General features: G+C 38.4%; 1 pseudogene; it reads left to right on the forward strand.

Annotated features, from left to right (window-relative positions):
- The first annotated feature begins 13,353 nt into the window (after positions 1–13,353).
- Positions 13,354–16,343, forward strand: LOC149224418 (protein TRANSPORT INHIBITOR RESPONSE 1 pseudogene; annotated as a pseudogene).
- The last annotated feature ends 2,882 nt before the right edge of the window (positions 16,344–19,225 follow it).

The following is a 19,225-nucleotide window of genomic DNA, read 5'->3' on the forward strand; positions in this document are numbered from 1 at the left end:
AACAAAAAGAAAACAAGTGAATTGGGGTTACCAGAACGGTCTTGTTCTTGTATGTCATGTAAACGCAGGAGCGACCCACTTCACTGTCTGCACCAAGAGGGGTGATGATCAACTGGTCTCCTTCCCTTGAAACCATCGACTCCTTCCATTTCAATGAAGGCCCAGAAGCTTCTGTCGAACTCATGGCTGGTTTCCTTTTGGAGTAAGTTTTAATGTCAAAACAAATCTGAGATGTTTCATACTGTAAAAACAAATATGAGATGTTTCATAATGTATATTCATATGTAAAGTAAGTTAATATTATCTCTGTAATTCGTGCAAGATGTAGCTGAGGAAAGATCAGAATGATCATAAGCCCAATTTGCTTGATCCGAGAGTCGCTACCATCGCATCATGCCCCAGGAAGGAATGACCACCGATTCAGGATTAGTAATGGGATGAGAAGGAGCCTTTTCAAATAGCTATTGTTCATATTGGACCTATGAGGAGCCAAATGATGATGATTATTTCTATGCAGACCTTGGGGAACTACCCAACTCATCTACGATTTTCAGCATAAGGGGTAGGTGGATGAAGGCGATGCGAACAGAGAGGATGGACTGGGAGTAGGTGACCATGTCACTCGCATTCATCTCAGGTAATTTTCTTCCTGGCTAATACCTGGCTTAGCTGCAAGAAAGTAGTCTCATCCTTCTTTTCTTCATTTCTTCATTATGCTCAGGCAGGTTCTCCTCCCTCTGCAACATGTGAATCTTGCAGCCTCTAAATTTCGCTGGTTAAGATGGCCCAAACCTGAACCTGGTTTGCTAAGTATGCTCAAGTATGTTCTATTCCCTTTGCAGCATCTGAATCTTGCATCATCTCTTCCCTCTGCAGCTTTGCTTTTGAATATCTGCATTAAAACTTAGTTTATCACACTGTTAACGCTCGAATTCGCCTCAGGCTGAGGAAGGAAAAACTCAAGGCCACATCAAACCACGCTCAGCCTCGTAGCTAGTCCTACGAGGACAGGAGAGGGCTCTCTCCGGGTCTATCTCGACAAATGGTTTTCAAAGGGGCTGAGATGACCGATATGAATACTGATTTTAGGCTAGTAAATTGATAAAGATAGTTTGATTTAATATTTTTAGGGTTTTGTTGGAAAACAGGGAAAGGCAATTTTGGTTGTGGGGATGAGGCACAACTTTTGCATAGGTCTACTTGGGGCAAGATAGGCGATTGTTTTGATTCCTTTAAATTGAGTGAATGAATAGTCCTGAAAGGTGAGGAGCTAAGGAGAGCAAGGAAGTCTCAAGGATTCTCCTTAAACTGAAGAAAACATGGAAAATTAAACAAAGTTAAAGGCAGAGCATAGCAAATTTATGGATTCTACCTTAACACTTCATTTGTTTAATTGCAGAAGATTAAATAAGGAAAGTGGTACACATACACAACTTACAAGTACTGAGAGAAACACACCATCAACACATAAGGCCACATGAATCCCAAATAGTGCTGCAAAACCCTGGTCTCTCCTTTGCCAAAAATGTAGATAAAATATGTACAATAGTGTATCAAGCTATTCCCAAGAGTCCAACCATGAAAATGACCAAGAAAATACATAATATAGGCAAGCTAACACATTCCCTTGCCTCTAGGGGTCGAGCTCATCATCCTAGAAGCTGTTTCAACCAATTCTAAACAAAGCACTACAATCTAGGCAATCAAAACAACTTGCCTCTATAAGCTAGGAAACCAATTCATTCATTAATTTTTTGCTATTTTATGAATGAATCTTATAGAATAGGTAAATAAGTGTCATGTCAACATAAAATTACATTAATTACATCAAGGAGGGTGAAAAATCCCATCAAAAGTCAAAACTGGTCAAATAGTTGTGTTTTCCTGTGCTGAAGATGAAAGACATAGAAAATATCCTGATGCGTAGCGCGCCAGAACCCTACGCATAGCGCGCATTTCAGCCCACTTTTGGGGCACTTCCCGGCATCCAAATTGGGCTTAGGTGGGATTTATGGAAAGGTCTGGATGTCTTATTTCCAACCCAAGTGGAATTTTTCAATTTGGTGCCCATTTGCCCCTCCAAAAATGCATTCTCCCAAGACTGCTTCCTGTGTGTCCAAAAAGGGGCAGTAAGGTCATTTTTTGCATGTTTTTTGACCTTTTGGGGGCCCAAAACTTGATGAAATGCCTTGGAAGTGGCTGCACAGGTGTATTTCATCATGAAAAATCCAAAAATGCAAACCTTTCGTGATTTGGACCTCCCCATATTCAGGGTAGCGCGCGGCGCGCTACGCGTTGAGGGCAAAAACCTGTTTTTAATACAAAAATTTCAAAATTGACAAAAATTTCTCCAAATTTTTTGAGATTTGAGCTGGGAGTGTCTCATCAAGTACCATGCTCCTTCAAAGAAGCTTCGGCCAAAATTTGGAGTGGATCGGCCCTTTTTCTCCGTTTTAGTGCCTTGCTCAATCGCCCTTTAAGGATCTTCAGTTTCGCTTTGCAAACATGCATGCGAGCCCAGTAATGATTCTTCATATGGCAGAGCATAGAATCTCGCTCGATAGGTGTCAAATCACCGGGTCTCTTGCGGGCCAAGTTTCGGTCTTCTCGGATTCACCGCAACTCATAAAGAGTGTGTTCATCTTCTAGCTGTTTGTTGCGCTACTCTAGATACCTGATATATGAAGCTGTCTCATCATGACTAGTAACAAAACCTGATGGCTCACGTGAAAGCCTCTCCTCATGCTTGGGCTTCTTTCCCTTATCCTGTACCTGTGCCTGTACCTGTGCTGCAGAAGGCGAGACCCTTTCCACCTGATGTGGAGATAATACTCACTGTGCCGATGAAGAAGGCGAGACCCCTTCCACCCTAGGTGGAGATAATACTCACCGTGCAGATGCAAATAAGGCCCTGTGGCCTCTCTGATATTTAACACATGAAGGAGCGCTGACATGCTTGGGCCCAGGAATGTCAAACTGATGTGAAGGCCCTCCCTCTTCATGGACAATCTCGGGAGGTGGCTGTGGCACTGTGAAAAGATCACGAGAAATAAAATCCTCCCAAGTAATGCCCTGCTGTGCCAACTGATGCATCACTATGATCTTAATCAATGCATAATGATAGATGCTTTTATGCTGATGTGTTGGGCTCTTCCTTCGTACTAAAGGCACCATTCTCTCTATGTTGCGACACATGAAAAATGGAATATTCATCATACGTACCCTTGTGAAATGCATCAACAAACGGACATGGTACGCGTAGAGACGTGAGAATCTACCCTCGCAACTAAAATATCGAATGATGAGTTTCATCAATGGCGCATACTCATCCCTTAGGAATCTGAAAGGAAAAATAGCGGTTAAATGTCTCATACACCCGGGCTTGATATATGGCTCATAGTGAAATCTGTCTAACTGCTGGCGCTTATTCCATTTCTCCCCTACATTTGGTATCCCAGTGGCCTGAGCAATAATCTCGGGTGACAAGGTGAAATCCACTCCAACAACGTTTACATGACCATTCTGCAAATGTAGAACAAATAAACGAACTAGTTCTCGGTGATGCTGGATTTGTGAGATCCGCTCACAATATTCAAAACATGATTGATACCGAAAACAGTCCATTGCAAGTGGACAAGCTTGCAAATGAGCCAAAGAAGTGGGCTCCTCCCTGACCTGCCGACCACCTTTGCCACTTTTGTGATACCTCCTTGGCACCTCTATTTCTGGTGTAGAATCACTGTCATAACTCTGCTCATAAGCTGATTCGGTTTCTGACATATTGTTGAAGACAAGATGGCTGGAATATATATGCTGATTGTGCACACAATTGACTGTAGACTTTTTCCTTTTTTTCAAAATGCTGTGACCAAGGGGACACAAATACAAGGGAATTGTTAGGGAAGGGGGAACATTAGGAACATAGAGGCAATGGAAATAAACAAGGAATTTAGGGAAGGGAAAGGATATAGAAATTTTGTGTTTTAACTGAGTTAGAGGAGGAGTTACACACTTGCAGGCGAATTTCTGAGCAAAAATCCCAACGCGTAGCGCGCCCCTGGTGCGTAGCGCGTGAGTAAATTTGCACTAAAAAAGGTGTGCTAATGCGTAGCGTGCCCTGGGTGCGTAGCGCGCCAATGCTGATGCGTAGCACGCCCTTGGAACTAGCCCGATTTTCTCACCAGCTTGTAAAATCACCCTAGAATGGATGCACTTGCTCTTGAGATGTGAATGGGTTGGTTATGAGGAGAAATACCTTTATATAGACTCCCTTTTAATTTTCACTTGACCAAAACCCATTTTGTAATGTTTGGTTGTTGACACTTTTTCAGATTAAATAGGCTCTGACTTTTTGGTTTCCCTTTAAAAACAATTGGTTGAAATAATGATTTCTTCTTATAATTTTTTGCAGGGATAGCTCTGATGCTCTGGCAAAGGAGACCAAGGTTGCGCTTGGACATTTGGAGAACTGGAAAATTTTGACAATTTTTACAAAAATGAGATGGTGACTTATCTTCAAAACAGAGTTTTGAAGAGAAGTGCTTATTCAGCTGTACAATGATGAAAATTATTGAAGTGATGATCTAACAAAGACATCCCTCTGGCCTGTTGGTCTTCTAAGACTTTTCAAGACAAAATTGACTCAACCCTAGACCTAAGACCTCGAAATTTTAAAACATGATGGTTAATGACCTTTGAAGACTTTATTTAAATAAACAGGCCTGAACCAACAGTGCCAAGCACGAGGGGAATAAGTGACACAACCCACTCCATCAGAGTTATGGCATGCCTAACGAAATGCAACTGATCAAAACTGGTGGGACACCTAATCATGAAATGCAAAAGAGCTTTGATCTCTGATGGAGGGATAACTAGACCGACTCTAACATTGGCTCCAATGGGGATGGTAGCTCCTTGGAGATGCCAAGAACCGCAGATCTCTGTAAGAGCTAGACAGTGCCTTCATCCATTGGGCGATGGAGTCCATTATTGTGAAAAAATGACAAAAGACTGATGACTCAACTTATTAACTGGAAAATCGACTCAAACTGACTTGATGCAAACTGAAAAGACTGAATTAAAACAAAAACTTTCTGAAAAAAGGGCAGCCATCCATCAAGCTTTAAGATCATGATGGCAACCACCTGCATACTGATATAATATATACAATCATGTATAATGGGCCTTCCAATGCAACCAATCCAGCAGATGGCTGCGTACCATATTTCTGCTTTTACTCTCGTCGAGCGGGCAGAATACTAAACTTGTAGGCAACTCAACACAATCACTGAAACCAATGCTTATAACAATAAACCAGACAATATTTATCCTTTCTAATGCTTGCAGAAGAATGCTGAAGGGGTCTTGAAAATCCTGAAACACTGGCTTATCTGGAGATCCAAATGCAAAAATACGAGTATTCACTCCACTCTGATCTGAAAGGACAACTGATTTCTGAGGGATAGAAATGCACAAATCTGCCATCTGAGTATTAGCTGTAGGTTCCTTGACCATCAGAATTTCAAGAATATATTCCTCAATTTCATGATCTAGTTAATTCTTAAACAACAAACAGTCTTCAAGATTATCGAACATGACATCCTTATCATCTTTGTGAAGGAAAACATTATCTGTTTGTTGATCTACAAGACAGTCATCTTTTTCAACAGAGGAAGAGGTTTCCCCAACACTTTCCTGACTATGTGTGCACTGCAAATCTGCTGTAGCTTGGGCTGTAACAAGACCTTTCAAGAGCTGATCTATCTCCTCTTCAGACAAAGGAGACAATGCCTTTTGTTTTCTTCTGCTTAAACAGTAATTATCTTCATATGACAGGGCATTCAAACTATCATTTATTACTGAGTTATTGAAAGGAGATTCATCACTTACTTGCACAAAGATCTCATTCTCTTGTTCATGAACATCTGAATCCAAAACTCTGTCTATGATCTCAACAACAAAGCTCTCCTTTTCAGGATTCAACACAAGATATGCTTGGTCATCACAATCTGAATGTAGTTCTGAAGTAGCTGTCCTAACATTATCACATTCTGCAATTTGGTCTTTTTCTGTGGGCAGATCTGAAACAAGCTCTTCTCTTTCATCAATTACAGCCATATGACCATCTTCAACCTGTTGATCTTGATTCTGCTGCAAAATGTCCTGATCATCTGGACAAGTATCCTCTAAGTTTTCTTTATGCTGCTGAAATGGATTCTCATACAGGGCTTCCATGATCTCTTCATCCATGAAATTATCATCTTCATAAAACTTCTCAAGGCTTTCAATAAAACTATAAGCATGCTTGTAACAGTCTTGAACTAAATTTAATGATGGATAAGAGTCCTTATATCTTTTAATTAACATAGCATGGAAATCCCTTAAACAGTAAATACAAGCAGGCGGCAAACTTTCATACCAAGATTGGGCTTTACCTTCCAGAGTGGCCAAGAATATCTTCATCAAGCAATCTTCAGGAAAATCAACCTTCAACTTGCGAATATGCATGTGAAATCTAACAAGATGTAAAGCAACATCCTTCTTACCATCATTGTTAAATGTAGGCAGATTCCTTGACCAATCTACCTTGGGCATCTTATTCGGAAAACCTGGAATGTGATCTCGGCTCATGGGAGCATATCTTCTTGTGATTCGGTCCATCTTGAAAATCTCACAGCTACTGATCTCTCTGCAGTGAAGTCACCATGAAGCACAAGTTGTTGGATTCTTCAGTGAAAGGAGTCGCCAGGTGAATGATTTCAGCCTTCTAGTGTCTGATCGTTGTCCACCATCAACAATCAGATCTGAACTTGATACATGTACTGGGGTAATTAACAAGTTAGATGTCACGTTTACAAGCTAGACCAGAGATTGACTGAAGCAGCGTTTATCTACTTCCGCTAATGCAAAGCAAAAGCGTTTCGAAGGCTACCTGGCATAACTTCAAGCTCTGTCTGTAGCTTATGAAACAAATGACATCAACCAGCAAACCATTGAGATTTCTTCCCTAGTATGCTCGCCACTGTGTTAACACTCGAATTCACCTCAGGCTGAGGAAGGCAAAACTTGAGGCCACATCAAACCACGCTCAGCCTCGTATCTAGCCCTACGAGGACAGGAGAGGGCTCTCTCCGGGTCTATCTCGGCAAAAGGTTTTCAAAGGGGCTGAGATGACCGATATGAATACTGATTTTAGGCTAGTAAATTGATAAAGATAGTTTGATTTAAGATTTTTAAGGTTTTGTTGGAAAACAGGGAAAGGCAATTTTGGGTGAGCGGATGAGGCACAGCTTTTGCAGAGGTCTACTTGGGGCAAGATAGGTGATTGTTTTGATGCCTTTAAATTGAGTGAATGAATAGTCCTGACAGATGAGGAGCTAAGGAGAGAAAGGAAGTCTCAAGGATTCTCCTTAAACTGAAGAAAACATGGAAAATTAAACAAACTTAAAGGCAGAGCATAGCAAATTTATGGATTCTACCTTAACACTTCATTTGTTTAATTGCAGAAGATTAAATAAGGAAAGTGGTACACATACACAACTTACAAGTACTGAGAGAAACACACCATCAACACATAAGGCCACATGAATCCCAAATAGTTTTGTAAAACCCTGGTCTCTCCTTTGCCAAAAATGCAGATAAAATATGTACAATAGTGTATCAAGCTATTCCCAAGAGTCCAACCATGAAAATGACCAAGAAAATACATAATATAGGCATGCTAACACATTCCCTTGCCTCTAGGGGTCAAGCTCATCATCCTAGGAGCTGTTTCAACCAATTTTAAACAAAGCACTACAATCTAGGCAATCAAAACAACTTGCCTCTATAAGCTAGGAAACCAATTCATTCATTAATTTTTTGCTATTTTATGAATGAATCTTCTAGAATAGGTAAATAAGTGTCATGTCAACATAAAATTACATTAATTACATCAAGGAGGGTGAAAAATCCCATCAAAATTCAAAACTAGTCAAATAGCTGCGTTTTCCTATGCTGAAGATGAAAGACTTAGAAAATACCCTGATGCATAGCGCGCCAGAACCCTATGCGTAGCGCGCCTTTCAGCCCACTTTTGGGGCACTTTCCGGCATCCAAATTGGGCTTAGGTGGGCTTGTTGGAAATTTCTGGATGTCGACTTTCCAATCCAAGTGGAATTTTTCAATTTGGTGCCCATTTGCCCCTCCAAAAATGCATTCTCCCAAGACTGCTTCCTGTGTGTCCAAAAAGGGGCAGTAAGGTCATTTTTTGCATGTTTTTTGACCTTTTGGGGGCCCAAAACTTGATGAAATGTCCTGGCAGTGGCTGAGCAGGTGTATTTCATCATGAAAAATCCAAAAATGCAAACCTTTCGTGATTTGGACCTCCCCATCTTCAGGGTAGCGCACGGCGCGCTAAGCGTTGAGGGCAAAAACCTGTTTTTAATACAAAAATTTCAAAATTGACAAAAACTTCTCCAAATTTTTTGAGATTTGAGCTGGGAGTGTCTCATTAAGTACCATGCTCCTTCAAAGAAGATTCGGCCAAAATTTGGAGTGGATCGGCCCTTTTTCTCCGTTTTAGTGCCTTGCTCAATCACCCTTTAAGGATCTTCAGTTTTGCTTTGCAAACATGCATGCGAGCACAATAATGATTCTTCATATGGCAGAGCATAACTTTGTCTCTGTTTGCCTTGCCTAACAATTTCTCTAAATGAGTGTTCACCTGGATGAGCATAGACTCTCGCTCAATAGGTGTCAAATCACCGGGTCTCTTGTGGGCCAAGTTTCGGTCTTCTCGGATTCGCCGCAACTCATAAAGAGTGTGTTCATCTTCTAGCTGTTTGTTGCGTTGCTCTAGATACCTAATATATGAAGTTGTTTCATCATGACTAGTAACAAAACCTGATGGCTCACCTGAAAGCCTCTCCTCATGCTTGGGCTTCTTGCCCTTATCCTGTACCTGTGCCTGTACCTGTGCTGTAGAAGGCGAGACCCTTTCCCCCTAATGTGGAGATAATACTCGTTGTGCCGATGAAGAAGGCGAGACCCCTTCCACCCTAGGTGGAGATAATACTCGCCGTGCAGATGAAAATAAGGCCCTGTGGCCTCTCTGATATGTAACATATGAAGGAGCGCTGACATGCTTGGGCCCAGGAATGTCAAACTGATGTGAAGGCCCTCCCTCATCATGGACAATCTCGGGAGGTCGCTGTGGCGCTGTGAAAAGATCACGAGAAATAAAATCCTCCCAAGTAATGCCCTTCTGTGCCAACTGATGCATCACTATGATCTTAATCAATGCATAATGATAGATGCTTTTATGCTGATGTGCTGGGCTCTTCCTTCGTACTAAAGGCACCATTCTCTCTATGTTGCGACACATGAAAAATGGAATATTCATCATACGTACCCTTGTGAAATGCATCAACAAACGGACATGGTACGCGTAGAGACGTGAGAATCTGCCCTCGCAACTGAAATATCGAATGATGAGTTTCATCAATGGCGCATACTCATCCCTTAGGAATCTGAAAGGAAAAACAACGGTTAAATGTCTCATACACCCGGGCTTGATATATGGCTCATAGTGAAATCTGTCTAACTGCTGGCGCTTATTCCATTTCTCCCCTACATTTGGTATCCCAGTGGCCTGAGCAATAATCTCGGGTGACAAGGTGAAATCCACTCCAGCAAGGTTTACATGACCATTCTGCAAATGTAGAACAAATAAATGAACTAGTTCTCGGTGATGCTGGATTTGTGAGATCCGCTCACAATATTCAAAACATGATTGATACCGAAAACATTCCATTGCAAGTGGACAAGCTTGCAAATGAGCCAAAGAAGTGGGCTCCTCCCTGACCTGCCGACCACCTTTGCCACTTTTGTGATACCTCCTTGGCACCTCTATTTCTGGTGTAGAATCACTGTCATAACTCTGCTCATAAGCTGATTCGGTTTCTGACATATTGTTGAAGACAAGATGGCTGGAATATATATGCTGACTGTGCACACAATTGACTGTAGACTTTTTCCTGTTTTTCAAAATGCTGTGACCAAGGGGACACAAATACAAGGGAATTGTTAGGGAAGGGGGAACATTAGGAACATAGGGGCAATGGAAATAAACAAGGAATTTAGGGAAGGGAAAGGATATAGAAATTCTGTGTTTTAACTAAGTTAGAGGAGGAGTTACACACTTGCTGGCGAATTTCTGAGCAAAAATCCCAACGCGTAGCGCGCCTCACCCAACGCGTAGCGCGACCCTGGTGCGTAGCGCGTGAGTAAATTTGCACTGAAAAAGGTGTGTTGATGCGTAGCGCGCCCTGGGTGCGTAGCGCGCCCCTGGAACTAGCCCGATTTGCTCATCAGCTTGTAAAATCGCCCTAGAATGGATGCACTTGCTCTTGAGATGTGAATGGGTTGGTTATGAGGAGAAATGCCTGTATATAGACTCCCTTTTAATTTTCACTTGACCAAAACCCATTTTGTAATGTTTGGTTGTTGACACTTTTTCAGATTAAATAGGCTCTGACTTTTTGGTTTCCCTTTAAAAACAATTGGTTGAAAGAATGATTTCTTCTGATAATTTTTTGCAGGGATAGCTCTGATGCTCTGGAAAAGGAGACCAAGGCTGCGCTTGGACATTTGGAGAACTTGAAAATTTTGACAATTTTTACAAAAATGAGATGGTGACTTATCTTCAAAACAGAGTTTTGAAGGGAAGTGCTTATTCAGCTGTACAATGACGAAAATTATTGAAGTGATGATCTAACAAAGACATCCCTCTGGCCTGCTAGTCTTCTAAGACTTTTCAAGACAAAATTTACTCAACCCTAGACCTAAGACCTCGAAATTTTTAAAACATGATGGTTAATGACCTTTGAAGACTTTATTTAAATAAACAGGCGTGAACCAGCAGTGTCAAGCACGAGGGGAATAAGTGACACAACCCACTCCATCAGAGTTATGGCATGCCTAACGAAATGCAACTGATCAAAACTGGTGGGACACCTAATCATGAAATGCAAAAGAGCTTTGATGATGGATCTAACTAGACCGACTCTAACACACACTACTCATACACATCTATTCACTATGTACATATGTACAGGGGCATACACTGCAGTAATACCGAAGCAACATGCAATAACAGGTGACAACAGGGGCAAGCAACATGCAGTAACGGGTGGCAACAGGGGCCTCTCATGTCAGTGTTCATGTTAGTGTTCTAGGTTGCAAGACATAGAGAGCTAGCATTTCATACTTGCTAGACTAATGCTAGCATTAGTCTAAACTAATTCAGAATAGTTCTAAAATATGAATGACACCAATTCAAGATACTATATGCTTATAGCCTGTCTGCCTCGGGAAGAGGCCAAATAAGACCATGAAAAAATAAGAACATAGTTTTCAAACCACATAGCGCGGACTGAAATAAAAACAGTGTAAATAATAACCAGAACTAATGTTATATCGGTCGATTTCGATTACTATAGTCCATGCCATCTAGCAGATGACAAAGACTAATAATAGGGAAAAAACCACTATTTAATAATAAAATTATAATATTATATTATATTATTTTAATTATTTAATTTAAATACAAAATTATATATTTATATATATATATATATATATAATTTATGATCAGATATAAAATTTAAAATATATTTTACCCATTTAAATATTTAATTTTATTGTTGTTAATTATAATAAATAATTTAAATAAATAATATAATATCATATGTACACTTTCATAAACTTATAAATTATTATTATAAAATACTATAAAACAGTGACATACCCTTACTTATTTACACATTAATAATATTAATATAATTGTACATCATTTAAAATAACAATAATCATCGAGTAATATTCAACATACTCTTATATTTAAAAACTAAGAGCCGTTGGAATCTGAATCATATGTGCATATCGTCTTCTCGCAAATGGCCACCTCGCACCAGTTGAAGCTCTGTGAAGGAGATGAACCCATCGTTATTCATATGATAGACCTTTAACGGCTACATCAAATCACCAGACCCATTGCCCCCATTGCGGAATTCACCTTCCGATCTCTCGTCTAAAACAGAGTGACACAGACCAAGTAGTCCATCAAATGTCAAGCTATAACCAGGTATTTCTTCGTCTGAAAATTTTGGTCGTAAGAATGGCCAGGATGACTACATGACTATTCGTGTAGTTGTTTTTCGATGAATGCTATTCAAGCTTTCTTTCTTATTAATATTGTCGAACTGCTAAATCTGGTTTTATGTTATGGCAAGCTTTTTGAACATCCAAAAAGAATTGGTTTTTCGTGATGTTAGCCTTTAACCGCATCAAATATAAACTTATTAGTCGCTGCCCAAACAGCCCGCAGGGACTATAGTAATCGGTTTTCTGAATTAGTATTAGTGCAACATGAATACCAATAACCAAAACTTTTTCATATTTTTATTTTGTTTTTAATTTTGTTTTTAAAAAAAGTTTATATGAGGCACATTTTATACTAACCAAAGTTTAAGTTCACCGTCTTATTTGGCCTCACCTCGAGGTCACGGAAGAGGTTAGAGGTCCACAATAGCATTAGGATAAGAGCATGTATTTAAATACATTATGCTAAAGTGAATTAATGCTGACATTTAATGTTAAGTTATAAACTTTATAAAATTTTGGGTGGCTTTTGCTCGGCTCCAACTTGACATCTTGGTTTATGGGCTTTGCCCAGCAAGCTGTCGTATGTTATACCTAGCACAACAACATGTTCTACCTGGCGCAACTCCAATGCGCTTCCACAAAGACCTCTCATCTCTTATTACATTTTGCATATATTTAAAATTCTCTTCCTCTGCCCTTTGTTGATTCCTTTGTTCTTTGTTGATTCCTCCAATCAGAAATCTAGTCCCATTTGGGAGGAACCCTTATACTTACTGGAACAATGGTAGGGTAGGAGGCAGAGCCCTCAGAACCAAAGAGCAGGGCATGTGCTGAAGCCCTCAAAACCTTAGATGCATGTGAAGGTACATGGAAAATATTTCTCTCTCCTTAACGAGCTCTGGTTTTGGTCCATTACCATTCTCGGATAGTTGCTTTCCCATATACGTTTCCCTGTCTTGCATAGCTTCTTTCCCATATACGTTTCCCTATCTCGCATAGCCTCTTTTACCTAGATGTGTGCTTTTGTGCTCCCAATTTCTTGCAACCCTAGCAGGCAAAAAGAGAAAATTTATCTTCGATATTGCAAAGGGAAATTAAGGTGGCAAAAGCTATTTTCTCTAGAACACCAAGAAAATATCTATCTACTACTCATCAGGGCCTTGAGCCACAAGAGTCTGGCATTTCCTCCTTTTTATTTCAGGTGGTGGTATGGCGTTCCGGTCACTAAAGCTGTTGAAAATGGGCGGGCTGCATGAACCGGTCATGCTATTGAAAGTGGGTGGGCTGCAACAACCGAGCGTGTTGTCTGCTACCCTAGTGTAAGTAAGCAAGAGACCTACCACCTGCAGGGAAGCAAGTAGGATCAGCAGAGAGGTATAAGCAATAAGTTGTCAAGGTTGATAGAACCCTGTCATAAATATAGAAAACAACAAGGTTCCTACTAAACCTAAAGGCAATCGACGTGATCCTGCCTGTTATAGGGAAAGTTCATGAAATGGCGTATTTAAGTAATAAAAAGATGACTTTGAGTACCGTGATGAGCTGTGTTTCCTTGGGTAAGCTGACTGTATTGATATGTTGGATGATTGATCTCCTGTCATCTTTGCTTGATATGCTATGCTGGATGATTGACACACACACTACAAGCCAAGCAAATTAACATGATGCAACGTTAACTAATGTCCTTGAGGCGTATACGCTATGTTATGGAGACTGAAAGGTGTTTGAGCGGTGAGGACAGGTGACCCTCATGTGAATTGTGAAGGACCACGTGGTCTATCATGGTCATTTCTAATTTATTTTTTATTCCACACATTATTTAAAATTCATTATTCAACGTGTGTTGTGTTTAAAAGTCACTTTAATGACTGGTGTTTAAACATTATTCGAGGCATTGTGTCTAAAAGTCACTTTAATGACTTGGTGAACTATCAACCAGACAAGAGCGCAGTTTCGCTGATATGCAAGACTTGGTACAAAGCCGAGGCCTGGAGCTGCCGAAAGGTCTTCATTGGAAACTATTATTCCGTCTTGCCAGAGATCTTGGTGAGTTGCTTCCCCAAGATAACAGGCATAACTCTCAAGGGAAAGCCACGCTTCTTAGATTTCAACCTCGTTCCTCCCCATTGGGGGCAGATATTCACCCCTAGCTCATGGTCATGCACGGGGCCTATCCATGGCTCCGGGAGCTAAGGCCTAAGCGCATGATTTTCATGGATGAAAGCCTTGAGCTCATAGCGCGTTCCTTCTCTGATTTCCCCACTCTCTCGCTCACCACTTGCGAAGGTTTAAGCACCGACGACCTCACAGTTATCGCAACTCATTGTAGGTTTTGATTTCTTTTTTCCTTTTCTGAATTCCTAAATGAATGCAAAACCTCTGTAATAACTCAAATATGTAATGTAACTACCTCCCTCCTAGATCTTTATCTACCAATTCCCTATATCTAGTATGGACATCCAGGAAAATTTTATCTTGAATTCCAGTGTTTGGTGGAACAGCATTTGTGTGAATACCAGGTAGGCATCCTCGAGCTTCGCAATCTAGAGGTCCATATCAAATAGGTCTTTGATGGGTCTACGTTAGTGTTAGTACTGGACCAAAGGAGGATGCTCTCACTTCAACTTGGGGACTTGCACCCCTCAAACCAGCTTTGAGATTGGAAAAGATTTTGCTACATATAGTACTTCATAGACCACTCATGTCTCACTATATCTCGGGCACCATCTTGCCAACACAGATTGTTGGAACTGCAATTTCTTCTAGCTCGTTTTCATCAAACAGAGTGTCAAAATATATGTTTCTTTTGGTCAACTTGTTTTTATGTACTTAGCTGGTAGCCTGGTCCATTGCTTGTTCTGGTGCAAACATTTCTCCATTTTAATTTTTAAGGGAATTGAATACAGGGAATTAGAAGGGATATTTCAATTAAAGGGTCACAATATAAGTGGTTGATCAAAACCCTTAGTTCAGATAAAATGGATTTCAATGCAGTTCTGTTGTCAATCTGATCTAAACATTGCTACATGAATTCAGATTTCAAGTGAAGTAAGCATTTCTTTACTAAGTGCAATTCAGTAGCTTATTTAACTAAGTTGCTAGGTTCAACAAAAGGAAAATCTACCTGTAATGGTTTGATATCAATAAATTTTAACTGCAACATGTAGTCTAATTGATACCAAAATAATTGGTTTTATCGAAAGACATTGTTTTTTCTCTAAACCTTGGTGCCTCTGGTGTGTCCTATTCAATCTTGAGTGTTTTTATGCTGTCTCCAAAACATTATGTGCACCTTATCAATGTGTTTTTTTGTTTTCCTAGGTGTGATTTGTTAGAATTGAAGAGCAATGAAGATTTCTAAGCATAATTATCTTTGCAGGAGAAGCCCTTGTTCTATATGATTAGTCTTTGGGAATAATGTTCTCAAAAATATATTCCAATCTATATTTTTTGAACATGTGATGCTTCTTGTAGAACTGCATTTTTTGCTTGCTGTCAGGAATTTTTATTCTTTCGTTTGCTTCACAGGAACCTGCAAGAGTTGGACCTACAGGAGAGTGAGGTAGATGTTCGAGGCGGTTACTGGTTGAGTTGTTTTCCAGAGAGTTTTGTTTCACTAGTGTCACTGAATTTTTCTTGCTTTCAAAGTGAAGTGAATTTTGATGTCCTTGAGAGGCTTGTGGCTAGATGTATTTCTTTGAGTATTTTGAAAGTAAATAAAACTCTTTCTTTAGAACAATTGAAGCGACTTCTTGTAATAGCTCCTTAGCTAACGGAGTTGGGTGCATGTTCATTTTTTCAAGAGTTCAGTTGGAAAAAATTTACAAATCTGGGAAAAGATTTTAAAAACTGTAACGAACTTAGAACTTTGTCAGGGATGTGGGAAGTAGCACCTCTGTATCTTCCTGCATTGCATTTTGTGTGCTCAAACTTGACATTTTTGAATTTAAGCTATCCTAATATCTGAAGTAGGGAGTTGTAAGAACTTGAGAGAATTGCGGGTATTTCCATTGGATCCATTTGGCCAGGATCGAGTTGGTGTCACAGAAAAAGGCATCCTTGCAATATCTCAAGGATGCCCTAATGGTTTCTTCAGTTGTCACTCTTCTACTGTCAACAATAATATCATTATCACCGATGTTTTTAATGTTTGTCAAGATTTTAGTGCCGATAAACTTGTTTCTTCTATGCATTGGTAGTTATTTTTTCTATTTGGGCTTTTTTTTACAATCTTTTTACATTATTGATGTGCTTGGGCGTCTCAGAAACCTCAAGTAGATTATACCCATAATCCTATGTCAAACCCTACTCGAAAGACCATAATTAACAACAAATATGGTGCTAGAGCAGTATTTACAATAGCGTCTGTTCAAGATGAACCTACAGCTTATGCCCCAAAATTGCTTGTACATCAGCCTAGACAAGCAATTTTTTTTATCGCTTGGAACTTCTTGAGTTTTCACTAACTTCCACGGTTTTCGCCAAAAATAAGGATGCATAACAAGTAACTAATATGGCCTTAGACAAGGTTTGAACTCTGGCCCAATTCATGTTTTCTGCATCTTTTGATGGTATTTTGAACTTGTCCTTTAATTTTGCTATGCTTTGTCCTTTAACAATAAGATTGAAAACACTTAATGAATTATTCAAGTTTCTATATGCATAACACTGAAAACATGACACTACTAATGTTTTCTTAATTTTAAATTATAAAATCTAATTCAAGGGATTTCATGGTGCATCTTTCCTCCATTTAATTTCAGTGCACGAGCATTTAGGTTGGTCATAGTAGTATTTGCATTACAGTTGCAATAGAGACTATCTGACCACGAGGCTACTGCAGATTAAAATAATGATTTGATTCTTCTACATCCTATCCTATGCCATGTGTTTATGAATGGAACAGATGTGAATGATGCTTAGCGTTACAATATTTAGTCTTAGAGGATCTTAAATCTAATCATATCGGCTATGAACTAACTTGTTATATCTGGTGCCACTTTGTGTGGTACTTCAAGGCGCCAATTCAAGTTCGTAGCATTGTAAGGCTCCCTCTCTTCTGAAACCACTATGAAGACTAGTTGTAACTGTCTATTCAATGTTGTTCAAAATGTTGTTCAAAGGATGAATACCTGTTGTAACTATCCATTCTATGTCGTTCAAAGGTTGGGGGATAAAGAGGTAAGGTAGCACCACTAAACTTTGAGGGCCTACAAACATCACTAACTCATACCCTAAGGCAGGTTGGCTGGGCCACTCAAGGTAGGGACTTGCTACTATGCAGCCTGTCTTGTTTGAAACCTGGCCTTCGCCAAATTCATCAAAATTCATCCAAAGTTGATTAGCAGGCCAATGAACAAAGTCAGGCCTTTCGCCATTTAAATTTTAGAATTCCCCTCTGAAGATATACTATCTCTGCCACAATATCGTAATCCAATTCAATGGGAAGGCGATGAAATATCTGAGAACCCTATTTCAAATCCAGTCAACGATCCACATAAAAGGGGTGAAATTCCTTCAAGATTGTGATTGTGACGGATGAAGGTGTGATTTTTTAGATCAGTGCCTCTTACCGAGTAAAAAGGAAAAAAAAAACAATAATTGTGATAAATAGTTTGTGAAAACTTATTGGGTTTAGGGAAGAGATGTTTTAATGTACTATTTTGTTAAATATTTGGCTAAGTCAAATTATATAAAATTAAAATAAAATGAAATTAACAATTAAAAGAAAATAAAGATAAATGATAATCTATGGTTTTTTCCATGGTTTTCTTAACCTCTGTTTTTTATCAGGGTATTCATTTCTAATGGAGCCCATTTATAGGCATAACATTTCATATAATTTAACTAGATGTGTAAGATGAAACATGATCTTTACTTCAATGTGTTCTCACTAGTCTAGCATGGTATGTGGTGGATATATATATATATATATATATATATATTATATACTTATTTATTTATTTATTTTTAGAGTTAAAAGTGGAATAATGACGAATATATGTTCCAAAATCATCTCTAGTAACATTTTCATTTTCTTGAACTGAATTTATTTTTTTATAACTCATTTCAATGTTTAAATTTATTTTTAATATGAGATTTAGTTCCAATAAAATTTTAGTTTTATGAAATTAAAATGCGAGAGGTTAAATTAAATTAATTTCTTTATATTTTTCCAAAATAACATATATATATGTATATATATATATATATTATTATATATTGTAACTTAGGTGGGATTACATCTTCATCATGTCCAATAACAAGGAATTAAAGGTGTGACTTCACATCAAGGAGTGCTTTAACAGAGCTCCAAATCACCATCTATCCAATATCCCAAGGAAAAATTTATAAATATATTTTAAAAAATAATTTGGTTAAAATAATAATAATAATTATTATTATAAGTAAATTTATATAAAATTATACCATGAAAAGAGATGACAATAAAAATGAGAGCAATGAGGAATGCCTATTTCAAAATCATTTCTAACAATATTTTATTTTCTTGAACTCACTTTATTTTATATAACTCTTTCTATTGTTTAAATTTATTGTAACATTGGATTTAGTTCCAATTAAATTTTATTTTTATAAAATTTTGAAATTTAAACTTTATGAAATTAAAATTCAAATTCAAATCTGAATATGATATTTTTTTTTTCAAATTAATTTTATTTAAATTTATAAATATATTTTTATTTAAAATAATTTGATTAAAATTAATAAACTAATAAATAAATTTATATTAATAAATATTTTCATTTTAAAAATAAAACCAACCTAGATCCATCTTAAATCTAGATCTACCAAGCGCCAAGAGTGATCAATTCTTTTGAGATACACATATTTTTAGAGCGAAAATAAATTTGATCCCTCTTAGTAAATCCAAATTTAAAATGTATTTAAGATGGTATATATTCGATTTTAGATTATGATTAGGCGGGGATTAGTTATAATGGCGATAAAATGGAATAATGATCTCTACAAAATAAGTTGCTTATATCTTAGACTTGTCCTCATTCATATGAAATTCTATCATCAATTTCCAAGTTAGGCAATCACCAATTTTGCATCTTTT

This window comes from Pinus tabuliformis, chromosome Q (genome assembly GCF_031772625.1).
Source record: "Pinus tabuliformis cultivar Carrire ecotype Pingquan chromosome Q, CPIR1, whole genome shotgun sequence".
Classification (NCBI taxonomy): Eukaryota; Viridiplantae; Streptophyta; class Pinopsida; order Pinales; family Pinaceae; genus Pinus; species Pinus tabuliformis.